Below are 10,038 nucleotides of genomic sequence, written 5' to 3' on the forward strand. Positions count from 1 at the left end.
GTCCTCTGCATTGCAGTGGTCGGTGATGCGAGTTCCACTGGACGGAGGAGCCACCCTACTCTGTCGACTCCTGTTGTCTCCTCCTCTTTCGAGGGACGAGTCGGAAGATGTCTACATCCTCTGCTTCATCATCTGACAGTGTAAAGATGGCCTGTCGACATTTGCTAGCTGCCAGCCGCTTGCCAGCAGCCCTAGCCGTCGCCTCCTCCCCAACCCCAAGTATGGCCTAGTCGACGTCTTCGATCTTGGGGCTAGTCTAGGCGGTTGGGCTGGCCACTTGCGGCCAATCCACACCAGGGGGTGGAGACACGAACATTGTTGCTCTGTCACGACCATTACTCTGGGAAACATAAAGGCAACAACACAGTAAGTTTCTGTTACAACATAACTCGACGGGTACAAGGCAGCATAATTTACCTTTGGGGAGGCCGGGCCAGCTTGAAAGCGTGCTCGATGTCGCTCAACTTGACATAATTTGGATCAGCTAAGTTGAATAGCTCTCCAATCCTGGCCTTGACCTCTATTTTGTCAAGCGTTTCTTGCCTAGTCCTAGTTGGGTCTGCGCTGCCTTGGTACTCGTAGCTGGGATGTATCCTCCTCTAGCAAGGCTAGATCCTTTGGCTGATGAAGTTTCCGACCATGCTTGGACCGTCCAATTTCCTCCACGGGATCAACCCAATTAGTTCTTGGATCTGTTCCAGGTGCTCAGGTTTTTCTGACCAGCTGTTCTTCTTTTCTGGAATGAACCCCACATCACACAATGTGATTGTGTTCGGCTCCTCACGGATGTAGAACCACTTCTTGTACCATTCCTCCAGCGAAGTGTTCCAAGGGCAGTGCAAGTATTGGGCCTTCATCCTGTCACGCAGATTGAGGTACACACCTCCGGCTATCTTCGAGCCGCCGCTTCCTTTCTTCCGTAGATAGAAAATATGGCGAAAGAAGTCAAAATGGGGCTGGAAGCCACCATATGCTTCGCAAAGATGAATGAAGGTGGAGACAAGAAGAATCGAGTTGGGATGCAGATTGCAAATCCTAATCTCGTAATACAAGCAGAGCCCCTGAAGGAAAGGGTGCACTAGAACCCCAAAACCCCGCTTGAAGAAATCTTCAAAAACCACAATCTCGCCTGGTTGTGGATTGGGGTACCCTTCTCCTTCTGGCGCGCGCCATCCCATGAGCTCCTTGTTGTGGAGTACCCCCATGGTGATGAGGTCTTTGATGGTCTGCTCGTTGCTCCTTGACTTCCACCACTCCTTCGCCATGATTCTAGCTTTCTTCTAGGCGTCACTCTTTTCCATGAATCCACCCTTGCTAGTGGAGGTGGATGTGGTAGACGGGTGATTGACGATGATTTCGGAGGATTTAGGGTTGGCAAGAGGAAGAAGAAGGCTACGGTGGCGAATGGTAATGGGGATCGGTAAAAAGTAACTTACCAGTTCTATATTATAAATAACCAAGAGTTCCACCGTTTCGTCCGCCCGAGATTCTTGGGAGACGTGCGCACGCACCGAAGATGGTTGTTTTCACAACCTCGAGATCTATGCCAATAAACGCGCCTCTTCACTACCAGTGTATGCGCCTCTTCGTTGCTAGTGTGGGAAGGCCCACACTGACGCACCTCCTTATAGGTGCCAAGCGGCTGTTTGCTTGAAAGGACAGGAAGGCAGTATAGCGTGCTATACCCGTCTGCTTTTTCTGACCAGACGTGTCAGATTGGACTTGACAAAGTAAGAAGATAAATAAATACACCAAATAATAGTTCAAGCGGCATTCATTTCTTCGCTGCATGTCTCGTGCTCAGGGATGGTCCAGACCACTACCGTGCTCGGGGACTGCTCCGACCACTACCGTGCTCGGGGACTGTTCCGACCACTACCGTGCTCGGGGACTGCCCAGACCACCACCATGCTCAGGAACTGCCCAGACCACCACCGTGCTCGGGAACTACCCAGACCACTACCGTGCTTGAGGACTGCCCAGACCACTACCGTGCTCGGGGACTGCCTCGACCACTACCGTGCTTGGGGTCGGCGATTGCTCTCCTCGGCTACATGTGATTTGTACTCACATACAGTTGAGAGGCATTTATTTAGACCTTGCTACAAGGCTCATACCTCGCCTTCCAGCAAGCTCGGGGACTACATCGGTATGATGCACCTGTCGGTGCATCTCGTATTGCATGTACGATGATTAGGTTCTCAACTTAACTGGGAATTCTTTTTTAGACCCTGGCACCACGTGCCTACGTCACCTACTACTAGGCTCGGGGACTAAGTGGGCACACTTCACCTTGCAGTGAATGTGTTTATTTCATTGACCCCTATGCGTTGACTGATTGACAGGATTACTATCGTGCTCGGGAACTGTCCCGACCACTGCTCGGTGATTGCTCTCCTTGGCTACATGTGATTTGTACTCACATACAGTTGAGAGGCATTTATTTAGACCTTGCTACAAGGCTCATACCTTGCCTTCCAGCAAGCTCGGGGACTACATCGGTATGATACACCTGTCGATGCATCTCGTATCGCCTGTACGACGATTAGGTTCTCACCTTAACTGGGAATTCTTTTTTAGACCCTGGCACCATGTGCCTACGTCACCTACTACCAGGCTCGGGGACTAAGTGGGCACACTTCACCTTGCGGTGAATGTGTTTGTTTTTCGACCCCTACGCCTCTGATGATCAAAGACGCTATGCTTCAAGACGCACTTACATTTCTTTTCAGAAATACAAGTGGGCACACTTCCCAAGACGGAAATCTTTTTCTTTTTTCTTAAGAGCACCATACATTCTTCGGACAAACTACTCCTTCGGTGACAATGGTGGTCAGAGATGTCAAGAACTCAAGCCTCGCTGTTCGGAGAAGGTTAAAATGGTGTGTCGCAGCATAATACATGGTGCTCGAGGACTAGCTGTGGGGGTATTAACCCCTATACCCTTACGGCTAGGCTTGGGCCGGCCCAGATCAAAGGGTCCGGTCCACCAAAAGACGACGCGCGGCCCGGTCAACCTGTTCGGAGTCCCGCGCAAGGAGTCAAGACGGATTTGGCGATCAAGCAAGATCCTGGTTGGTTAGAATAGGAATCCTTATCCAGCCATCTATGGCAATTGTAACTGGCTAGGATTAGTTTCCAGATCTGTAACCCTGCCCTCCGAACTATATAAGGCGGGCAGGGGACCCCTCTAAAAAACATCTCTCATTGACATACAGCAATACAATCAGACACACGACGTAGGTATTACGCCTCCTTGGTGGCCGAACCTAGATAAAACCTCGTGTGTCTTGCGTCACCATCTTGTTTGTGGCTTGCGCATCTGTCTGCCGACAATCTACTACCTTGGGCATACCCCTAGGTAGACTGCCGACCATATTTCGTCGATAGCGTGTCATTGAGCTACCCTCACTTTCGGGGTAGGTTCTTGCGGTGCCCGACATGCGGGCTTGGCGGGTGATGCCAATTAGCCGTCAAACCACCAAGTGAGCGGTCGACACAATGGGGACTAGCGTGTTGGCAAACACGTGAACCTCGGGAGAAAAATCACCGTGTCAACCTTGTTCTCCCCATTGGTTTGCAATCCCCTTTCACAAGATTGTATTTATATTTCATATACATTGTACTTGTGTAGTTGCTCTTGTAATTAGTTAGCTTGTGTAGCTTACTAGTTACCTTCTTGCTTGTGTAGCATAGAAGTAGCTCCCTTGCGTGGCTAATTTGGTTTGTGTAACCTTGTTAGTCACATTACTTAGTTTGTGTAGGTAAGTAATTGCGCTCTCTAATTTAGCATTGGTTGCCTTGTTATTGAGCATTGCTAGTGAGCTTAGGTGGCTTTGTGCTTTTACTTACTAGCTTGTGTAGGAGCTCCCTTGTTGCTTGAAGTACTAGTGGCATAGGTTTGTGTGACATTGCTTCTAGAATTGGTTAGGTGAGCTCTAGCTAGCCCGGCACCTTTATTGCTTAATTAGTATCTTTGGAAGGTGCTAGAGAACATAAATAAAGGGGTGTAGTCTTAGCTAGACCGATAATTTTAATTATGCACTTGTTTCGGTTAGCCAACACGATTAATTTTAGAAAAGACTATTCACCCCCCTCTAGTCCGCCATCTCGACCCTACACCCGCCCAGCCATGAGCTCCGACGTCGTCGCCGATGCGTGCTTTGCCGGTGAGATAGGGGAAGGAGAAAAAAGTGCTCCTTCACTATATTTCAGCGACGGCGGGTGCGGGAGGCGGACAGGGTGGTGGGGATAGGAAACAGAAAAAAGAGAAAGGGAGAGAGGAAGAAGAAAGCGGTAGGGGCAAGAATATCATTTCATCGTTGTTCTCTCTCCTCAACCGGCTGCAACCGGTCCATGGTGTCCTGTGGTCTAATTTCACCGAACCAGAGTGTCTTCTAGCAAAATGCTCTAAAGTGGTTGTCCGCCAGCAAATGACCATCACTTTGGATGTCCAACAGACAATTATCCCATTTGAAATTGGGTGAGTAATTGAGTGCGGCGGTGGCCCGCGGCGGCGTTTGCACTGTGCAACTTGTATCGAATGGCAAACGGGTGATTTTCGTGCTGTGTCGTGCACCAATATGATGATTTACCATTTTACCCCTATATGCATGCGTGTCCCAGGCTCTCAGTAGTTTGCACATGTTTAACCTAGCTAAAAACTAGACATGATTATACTTCACTACCGAAAAACAAAGAGCCTGCTTGTGGGCTACCAAAAATTGCAATGTCAAAGATTTAGCAAAATAAAAAAGTTATCAAAAGTGTGGTGTCTACCCTAAGGTTTCAAGGATTAATCTCAAGTGTGGTGTCATCTTTTGTGAAAACTAGAAGAATACGTTGCTGCAGGGATCATAAATAATTTCAAACGAAATTAGACTACTTATATTTATATTTATATGAAGGAAACCATCATAAATTGATGTTAGTGAAGGTTTGACATGTTAATGTGTGGATAACTAAATGCATGTTAGTTGATGATGAGGCTTGCTAACATAGATAGCCTGAATGAAGAGATAACTATCGTAATTACATGTGCTAGTTGGCTATAATTACACGTGCTAGTGGTTTGTTGATATGATTAGCTTGCATATTGAGGTAGAACCTCTAGTGAGATTTGAAAATATAAGATAGATATAGATATAGATATAGACATAAATATAGATATAGATTGATGACAAAGGGTGAGAAGATGGACACGAATATATATATCCTATGAAGATGGGGAGAAGATGAACATAAAATAAAGGAATATAGGAAAATAGATAAGGATCAAATTTTTAGAAGCACATAGGTAGGGGGGCAAGTTCATGAACCTTTGGTTGTTGCATTTGTGATGTGCAACACATGAGTGCTTGTATTTGCAGTGTTGCCTTTCATGTAATATCTTGCTTGTTTTAAAAAAATAGTATCTTGCTTGTGTGTGTGTGTTTGCTCGACATAAGCTTGCTTGATGACGTGATTCTAGTAGCTTTTAAATGGTATCTAGAGCTTTTAGTTGTTGCTCCAAATGGTAACTAGAGCCATGTTTGTAATGTTGATATGATGTGGTATCTAGGGTCTTTGTATGTCTAGTTAACCATGTTGTTAAGATGATGTTTTCTACTGGATTCATTCTACAAAGTTATATTTCTATCTCAAATACCTTAGCATCACTTAGTAGTGCTAATTCGACACAACTTTAATCTAGCATATGTAGAAACTAGAAACCAAACCATTTTAGCACACATGTAGGGGGAAGCTAACACTACCAAGTAGGATTTTGTGAAACTTATCCAATACTTTTCAAGTGGTTCATTGCTTGGATAAGTAGCAAAAAGTCCAAACCAAGTTAACAATTTACACTTGTGTGAAGTGTTAGCTTGGAATTTCAAATAATTCCGTATCTTTGTGAGGTTGTCATATATCAATTACCAAAAAGGGGTTGAGTGACAACTAGTGGACTAATACTTTCAATGGAGATAATTAAGCTAGGTCTACATGATGGAGTTGAGCAAGGTGCCAGCCAGGGTGAAAATGGTGATGGCCACAAGTTGGAGATGCTCAACCATGGAGAGAAGAGAAGAAGAGTGGTTAGATTAAAACATAATCCCAATAGCCACTACTTTTCCTAGCGTAATTCACCCAATGCAAACCTCTTAAATAGTTATAGTAGCAAGTTACCACAATTACTAGTTCACTCAAACAAACAAAGAGGCGAGCACTACTCTAGTTGAGCTAAACTAGTGAATCAACTAAACTACTTATCTCTACCAACTAAAACTACAACTACAACTACAACTAGAGAGCTACACTAACAAGTAACTACCACAGAAGCAAGGTATATAAAAGTAAAGAGCAAGTGTGAGTAGCAAACTATCGGGGCAAGGAGATGACACAAGATTAATCCCCGAGGTTCGGTTGCTTGCCAACAACCTATGTCCTCATTGAGGTGAGTCTCTAGGTGATTGATTCGCGCGCTAACAAGCCTCTCAAGCTTAACCTTCAACTTGGGCGCCACAAAAATCCAATCAACAAAGAGCACTCTAAATAGCCTCAAACATTCTATTAGAGTTGCTCTTCATGATTCTCCGGCAAGGTGAAAGCATAATACCCTTCACAATCAACTTAAGTCGAGCCACCGAACAATCACCAACAAGGTGCTCGTAATCCTCGCTACTCCAAGCCATCTAGGTGGCATGTGGAAGCCGAGTATCGAAGTCTCTTATACCAACCGTTAGCCCATAACCTTGATTGGTTCACAGAGTAGATTGGTTCGAATACAAATTGAAGTACACGATCTCAAAGATAGGGAGATGAGCAATCTAGATTGAGGAGCAGAGAATTAGAAATGGGTAAGACAGAGAACTCTGGGCCTAGAGAGACTAGATGAGGAGAAAGAACATGGACAATGCTATGGAGGCAGGAGAAGTAGCCTATTGGCTACTCTATTCCTCGATGCCTTGAATTGTTGTTGCCTTCCTTCCTCTCTACGTCGTCTGCTGTCGCCTTGGGCCTGCATGGGCTGTACTCCCTCCGTACTGGTATTAGAAGTCGTTTAGGACATGATTGTGCATACCAAGGAGTCATTAATTAGGGGTGAGTTTTCCCTGTCTACCCCTATTAAATGCAATTGCGGTATGTTTCATATGAGAAACAAACCAACGGCGGACTGGCTAGGCCAGCGTGGTGGGCGCGGGGACCATCGCGGTGAAGGTTCGATCCCCTACCGCGTCGTATTTTTTGCTTGTTTTTGTTTTTCATGTGTTTGCATGGCACTGTGCGGGACGTGCACGCTGGTGCCTGGGCACGTTTTTTTTCGTTTTTCCGTCGATGGCACGCTTCATTTTTTTGCGTTTCGTTGAACGCGCGCTGGACGCCTAGCTGCGCGCTCGCTGGACATTTTGCCGCGCCAAGTTTTCCTTGTTTTCGGTGGACGCTCGGCTGCGACGATGATTGGGTTCCCGTTCGTATTTATATGCCCGGCCGGCTACAAATTAACAAGCACAAACAAAACACCCGCACAAATGGCTAGCTCACTTGCTACCTTCGATCTAAACGTGCCTGTACCGGAAGCTGAAGAAGGCAACGCTGGGTTAGACCTCAACGAGCCTGTACTGGAGGATGATAATGACATCGGTAAGTTTGCTTCTTTGCTTTTCGATTGAGCCTGTACTGGAGGATGATAATGTTTTTTTTGAAATAGAGCATGTTGCCGAGGCTAATGTTCAAGTGCACCACCAAAGGAAAGAGATGTCAGAAGATTTGAGAAAGCAAGTTTATCAAGCGTTGTTGGCTAGAAGCAATAACGGGATACTCCACAAGAAAGATACCCAGATTATTGCTGATCGATTTGATCTGCACCTTCGGACAGTTCAGCGCATATGGAGGAGAGGTAAAACACAACTTGCAAACTTCGTCCCGGTTGTGGTCTCTAGTTTAAAAAAGGGTAGAGTTGGTCGTAAAGCAATTCCTATTGATTTGGAAACCTTGCATGACATTCCTCTGAAGGAGAGGATGACCATACAAGATGTTTGTGCCAAACTAAACATTAGCAAATGGAAGGTGCAAAGGTATTTGAGAAGAGGTTTGCTAAGGCGCCATTCTAGTAGCATCAAGCCCTATCTCACTGAAGGTAATAAAAAGACTAGGTTAAAGTGGTGCATTGACATGATTGAGAGGGGGTTGAGTGGTGATCCACGGTTTAAGGATTTTTTTGACTTTGTCTTCATTGATGAAAAATGGTTCTACCTCACCCAAAAATCTGAAAAGTATTACTTGCTCCCCGAAGAAGACGATCCACGTAGGATTTGTAAGAACAAAAACTACATCCCTAGGCTCATGTTTTTGTGTGTTAGTGCTCGGCCGAGGTTTAGAGATGGGGAGTGCATTTTTTATGGTAGAATTGGATGTTTTCCTCTTGTCACTTATGAACCGGCTCAAAGAAGTAATGCAATAACCGGCTGTGTCCGTGGAGATATGGTTATGAAGCCCATTACAAGTATCACAAGAGATGTCATTAGAGAATTCATGATTAACCAAGTCTTGCCGGCTATTAGAGCCAAGTGGCCAAGAGAAGATGTGGGCAATCCTATTTTCATTCAACAAGACAATGCACCTTCACATTTAAAGTTGGATGATCCATTGTTTTGTGAGCATGCAAAGAGAGATGGTTTTGATATTCGGCTCATTTCTCAACCACCAAATTCTCCTGATTTCAACATTTTGGACTTGGGTTTTTTTCGAGCAATTCAAGCAATTCAATACAAAAAGAATGCAACAGGTAGTGTTCACACATGATTGATCAAATTGTTCACACATTTTTCATCATTCCAACAACTAATTTCATCACTGATTTTTGTAGGCAATCATGGAGTATTGTCCACGTAAAGCAAACCGCATCTTTGTAACACTACAAGCTGTTTTAATAGAAGCAATGAAGAAGAAAGGCAACAACAACTTCAAGATCCCTCACATGAAAAAGGAGACATTAGAAAGACAAGGGCGCCTGCCAACTTCTATCCCGTGCCCACCATCCTTGCTAGATGAAGCAGAGACTACACTTGCTGCATTGTAGAGAGAAAAAAGCTACTAATTAGATATTGGAAGCTTTAGAACGTTGTTGTGTTCTTCATTAGTAGAGACATTGTTGCTGTTATTTTCCTTGCAAGAATTAACTAATTAGAAGTAAAGCTTGTTATCTTACCGTTGTTGTGCCGTCATCCTTCCTGGCAGCGAGCTCACGTTCGCACTTCTCGTCGAGCATCTTGAGCACTTGTGGATCAAACTTGATATTGTTGCCATGCATCACGACTTTGTCCAGATCGGGGATGAAAACCTTGCAGTCGAACTCGTCGAGGCAGTAAAGCATGGCGAGGAGCATGTATTCCAAGTGCACGAGACCGCAGCGAGAGCATGGCCAAAAACGCGAGTGTGCACGATCCCACGCTTGGCGGTCCTCATGGACGAGATGACAGCGAGCGCCCGACGGCAACGCGTGCTCCGACTCCGGCGCCATGGAGTCCGGCACGAACTCGAGGGACTCCGGCACCATCTCGGAGTCCAGCGGGGAGGAGTCGTCCTTGGGCGCCACCTCCGACTCCGGCAGGACGGAGTCCTGCAGCTCGACGAGAAGATCCGGAGCCACGGACTCCGGTGCGATGACCATCGAGTCCGGCGACAAGGAGGCCATGGCGAGCGGCGATTCCGAGTCCAGGGCGAGCGGCAAGTCGGAGTCCATGGCGAGGACGAAGAGAGGCAACAGGCGAGGAAGGAAGGCGAGGCGTGCGGCGTTAATTACGTCGGGGAACGAAGCGTGCGGCGCGGCGCAATTACTCCGTGTGCGGCGCGGCGCAAGTACGCAGGGGCAAAGAAGTCCAAGACCCACGCCTCGCCACACGGACGACTTCTAATCTGCTCTGGCCGACGGAGCGCAGGACGACTTCTAATATTAACCCGGAGGGAGTACATGTGGATCTACCACTGGACAATCCCTAACAAGGAGACCCTATACGGCTATATATCATGTGCATGATATGATAGGAGGTAAATTCGGAG

Source organism: Miscanthus floridulus, chromosome 5 (genome assembly GCF_019320115.1).
Source record: "Miscanthus floridulus cultivar M001 chromosome 5, ASM1932011v1, whole genome shotgun sequence".
Taxonomy (NCBI): Eukaryota; Viridiplantae; Streptophyta; class Magnoliopsida; order Poales; family Poaceae; genus Miscanthus; species Miscanthus floridulus.